We start from the raw sequence: 5685 nt of genomic DNA on the forward strand, positions 1-5685 counted from the left end.
TTCAAGGAACATAAGTTTGAGCTCCTCTAATTTGTTTGCTAGACTTCTAGCATTGGTGTACATACATTTTATTTTGGTGCTAGCGGTATGAGTTTCATTATTGCTCATTCCTGAAGTGCAACTAAATCCTGTATCTGACCTTGGTACGGTTGGTTCATTACAAAGTGGATGGACCGCTGTGAGCCCTCTGCACTCCCCTTATATTACAGTCCCCTATAAGAATTGGCCCTGTAGCTCCTTGCTCTCCATTTATTATACACAATTTGTTTTCCTCCCCCTTATTCTAGTTTAAAAGCTCCTCCAGTCTTCTAACCATTTTCTCCCCCGAAAGTGCTGCACCCTCCCCGATTAGATGCAGCCCGTCTCTATTGTACAGACGGCAGCATCTGGTCTAAAAAAAAGATCTCAAAACTGTAATATTTTATCTCAGGTTACTTTTTTAAATCGGTGCTTGGAGGTAAAATTGACTCGCCAAGAATGGAATAAGGTGCAAAATTGTATTAGTATGCATATGAGGTACAGAAATGTATTAGTAAATTTTATTTAAAAAGGTTTTAGTGCTTAATATGACAAGATATAATGTTTCATTAAAATCATCTTATGATATTCCGGGTTATGATTCAAATGCTATTCCAGGTTATGATGTAACAAAGAAAGTGATTTCATCCCGAGAGACCACGGAGATTGTGTCCTAAAAATAAAAAAAAATAAAAGTGTGAATATTTACCAACATAAAATTAATGAATTATTTTAAACTTACCTCGTTATCGCTGCTCGCTCCCGCGCCGAGAATCAGGAACTGCTCGTACGGCCGCAAAGGATCTTGGGGCGGGCGCATGCGCAGTTCCGATTCTCGGCCGGGAGACGAGCAGAGACGCAAGGTAAGTCTATGGACGCGTGCACCCGCCTGCAGACACCGCTGGATCGGAGAGACAGAGCAGTCAGCGCTGGATCGTAGTGATGTCACACCGCTGGAGGGACAGCTGAAAACATGGGGAAAGAAGAGGAAGATCAGAAAAAGAGACATCATTTAAGGTAAGTGCTAACATTTACATGGGGGGGGGGGGCATTTTTTTTGCCTTTAATATCACTTTAAGTTTCAACAAAGAAACCAGCATTTTACTTTAAAAAATAGCAATTGTTTATGATAAGCAGTGCAGACTAAAGGTCATCTAGTCAAGGTTTAGAACTCCTTTAGAATATAACTAAAGGCAAAACTTCTGTGTATTTTAGTTTGGGATAGAGCAGTGAGGGGCAAGAACCACTGTCTATGTATCTCTTAGGGATATTTACGCTCTCTATATGTCCATGTGGCTGTTGACACTCCGACTAAAAAAGTGAGGGGAAAATATAAAATAATAAAAATAAAAAATTACATTTTGAATTACCTGCTCTATACAAAATGAAAACAAAAGGCGTAAGATTAAGTAAAATTATCCTCAAATTTTGATGTAAATGTGAGGACAAAATATAGACAAAAGCAATGTGAAATAAAATAAAAATGTGTGTACTGAAAAATAATCATTATAGCAATTATGCTAAGTAGACAAGTTACACCAGAGAACCACATCCAAATAAATTGTATACAGTATACAGTAAGATTTAAAAGAGTTTTATTTTTTTGTGTTTTTTTTGCTTTTTTTTTTTTTTTTTGGTTTAGCTGGTAAGACAAATTCAGCAAAACACATTTTAAAACAGTGACATGAAACACTCTGGACAGATTAAAAAGGATAACACAAATAATAGAACACGGCCTATTTATCAAGGATTTCACCCAAGATTCCCACATTTAAAAAAAATTAAAATTGATTGTTATTACTTTGCCCACATTTTTTGGGGACATTTACCTCTAATAGTATTCAATATTAAACAAAATAAATCTGACTCGTAACAATGGAGAGAAATCCGGATTATGAGAGTTTTTACAAAATTGAGCCTAATTTGTGAACACTAAAGGGCAGCTTCTTCCTGTATCTTATTTGTTAGACATGTGCGATTAGTTTCATTCCAAATAAAAATTCACACAAGTTTTCTGAAATTCGGACATTCGGACACATCCGAATTTCCAAATCCCAAATGCATCCGAATGTGTCCGATTCCGAATTTACGTTTCCGAATTTCGGAACCCGTGCGAATTTCGTTCAAAAACTAAACTGAGTCGGATGTGTGACTTTTCTGGCCAATCAGATGTGTTTTTCGGTTTAATGCAGCCGAATGGGTCTGAACACGAGTTTTTCGTTACGGCAACATGGGAGCCATATACAGTATATACATATAATACTAAAGCTGAGGCTCCCAGACCCGAATGGCATTCGGGAGCTCCCGAATGCAATTCGGAAATTTGGATCCAGGAGATTCAGCTTTAGTATTAATATCTGTATATGGTTTTCTGTGGCATTCCAAATGAATATTCATAAACTCATCCGAAACTAACAAAAATTCGGATTTAGTCTGAAACCCGAACCGAATTTAATTTCGGATCCGAATTCTGAAATAACAAAATATCTAAACCGAACTGAAATTTTTCCTCAGCTTACATGTCTATTGTGTCAGTAAAAACAAGGAGCGTAATTGGTTGATACCGAGAACTGCTCCACTTTTGCTTTAGTTTGCTGCGGTAAGTGACTTTGAAAGGCTTATCAGACCAATATCATTGAAAAGAAAAGTACGGCCATGGTAAGGACAGTTAGGAATAGAAAAATAGAGATTTATTAAAGGTACATGAAGTACCTCAGATTACTGCTTGTGCATGGCATGTTGTAGGAAGAGTGCTCTGTGTATTCAAAATGTCCATGCCGATATTCTTGGTATGTCAATGGCAGAATGCTCCATTGTCTCGGCATGTTACTCAATGTTAGTTCCTTGTACTCAGCATGTCCCTGCAGGGTGCTCAGTCCACTTAAAGGAGAACTATGAGATGAGTGATTTCCTCTCATCCTCATAGTTCTAGCCGACCTGTGACAATGAGACTGTCACAGGTCGGCTAAGTAGATCGGGAAGTGAGAGAACACATACCATCACTCGCTCGATTCTCGATCTATCCGTGCAGAGAGCCGTGACTCTCACGGCTCCCTGCAGGGATTCCCCCCTCCCCTGTCCGATCCTTCAGCCCTAACTGGCGGAACGGACGGGGAAGGGGGGAGGGTACAGCTGGCTCTGCCTCTAGATAGGCAGAGCCAGCTGTCACTCACGCAGCTGGGTGGATCCAGACAGTAATGTCGGGATCCGTCCCGGCTGCGGCGTCTCAGTATACCGCGAGCTGTAGCTCCCTGTATACTGAGCTTTGGATGACGGGAGGACGCTAGTTTGTGTCCTCCCGTTACCCTAAGGAGAACTATGGGGAAAAGCCCTAACCCCATAGTTCTCCTTTAAAATGGAGGAATGCTTAATGTTTATTTAGAGCCCAATTAGTTTATTTAAGTTTTAGATAGATTAAGGAGAGATGTAAAAAACATATTAACTTCTTTTATTTCTGTATCCAGTTGTAGAGATTTTCTTCACTTCCTCTCCTGAAGACACAACAGGAGTTATGAGGAAATCTCTCCAAAATGAGGGAGAAATTCTCTTTCAGACACTTGTCACCAGCACCTCTGTTCTTATTAGAGGAGTTTCTCTATTCTTGCTCTGGTTACAATTTAAAATATTGGATTTCTTGTTGGCAATAGTCACTATGACAAATAGAGAGTGTGAATAACCCCAGCAAGGGCACAGACAACAATAAAAACATGTCTAGGTTCTAACACCTCCACATTTCATCCAAAACTGAAAAAAGAAAAACATTGGTTTTACATACTTGTGCTATTCCTCTGCAGCGTGTCAGTGTTTCTTAAAACCAAGTCACTGACACTATGACTGCTCTGTGCCCCTCCCATTTTATAGTGAGGAGGCTGGATTACCAAAAGCCTCCCCATTGGCCCTTTTACGTCTCATGGCCGTAGTTCATGCAGAGAATTATGGCCTAAGAAAATTCTCCCAGGATAGTCTGCACATAAATGCTCCGGGGGTCGCAAATCTCAAACCTGCAGCATTCACCTCAAACCCAACAGCAAATCCAATCCTCATACCTATAAAGTAGGTCACAGGAGGCTATTTTGCCTCAGATGGTGAAAGACAAATGAGACTCAAGCAGAGTTCATCTCAGGGCTATAGATGACAGTAATAAATGGGTATCTGGTGTGTAAATGAAGAACCCAAATCTATATAGTATTACTACATTACCTGGTCTGGGTGGGTTATGTGCTGGGCCTTCATTTTTATTTGCAGGTCCTTCTTTGTTCTCGGGGACTCCTAGCACAGCATCTCTGTCTTGTTCTATCTTTATTTTTTTTGGTGAGGGATCAGAGAATGGTTCATAATCATCATCATAATCATCATCATCATCATCATCATCGATGATTATCACAGCTTCGGTAACTACGTTCCCATCTTGTTTATCTACCATGACTTTTGATGTAGAAGCTTTAAAAAAATGCACAAAAATATTTGGAATGACAGATCACATTTCTATAATACCAAGAATCTATTAATCTGATTTAAAGAGAAATAAAGAGAATAAAAGAAAGAAAGGAAACTTAGTGTAGATAGCATATTTGACACTGAAGGATGATAATTTCTAACCTCATTCAATATATAATTATTAAGTTCAAATGAAACAAATGATAATAATGACAAGAGAAGAAAAGCAGACAGTGAAAATGATAATGTCCCCTCACAGTCAGTGGTTACATTGGCGGTCAGTAGAAAATTGTCCCCTCTATTGATGATCGATGGACAAGACTGTAAGGGGGTTACAGTGGAAGAAGGACAGCCTTGCAAGTGTGGTCTTAGAATCATGTCCCCTATATTCAGTGGACAAAGGCCCCTCTTATATTGGTGGTCAGTGGAAGACGGGCCCTTTACATTGGTGGTCAGTAGAAAAGTGTCCCCAGTGAAGAAGCCCCCCTTACATTGATAGTCAGTGGAAGAAGGACCCCCTTATATTGGTGGTCAGTGGAGCAGGTTGTCCATACATTGGTTGTCAGTGGAGCAGGTTGTCCTTACATGGGTGGTCAGTAAATAAATGGTGGGTATCTGGTGTGTAAATGAAGTGCCCAAATCTATAGAGTATAACTATACAATACCGACCTTTACATTACCTGGTCTGGGTGGGTCATGTGCTGGTCCTTCATTTTTTCTTGCAGTTCCTTCTTTGTTCTTTGGGGCTTCTAGCACAGCATCTCTGTCTTGTTCTCTCTCTACTTTTTTTGCTGACGGTTCAGAGCGTGGTACAGGAGGAGCGGTTGGCACCATCATTTTGGGAGCGCTGGGGTGTACTTGTTTCCCACCTTGCTTATCTACCATGACTTTTGATGTAGAAGCTTTAAAAATGCACACAAGTGTTTGGAATGGCAGATCACATTTCTATAATACCAAGCTGCAAAAATATCATATTTGCTACATGTCAGGGTCCTGGCGGGAAAGTGGCAGCTATGTCCTGGTCTCGGAGAAGATATATCACAGTCCACATGGGGAGATTCGATTGGATTTAGCAGACCCTTCCTAATCAGAATGCTGAACTAAGAATACATTTTTCTTCAACATCTTCTCCTGTTTTCACTTTCTGTTGTCCTCACCAATAACATTTCTAGATGTTCCCTATAACAAAACATAGTGTGCCGCCCCAATAGGGGCATAGAATATGAGATG

This window comes from Nanorana parkeri, unplaced genomic scaffold (assembly GCF_000935625.1).
Source record: "Nanorana parkeri isolate BGI_ZX_2015 unplaced genomic scaffold, ASM93562v1 scaffold2109, whole genome shotgun sequence".
Classification (NCBI taxonomy): Eukaryota; Metazoa; Chordata; class Amphibia; order Anura; family Dicroglossidae; genus Nanorana; species Nanorana parkeri.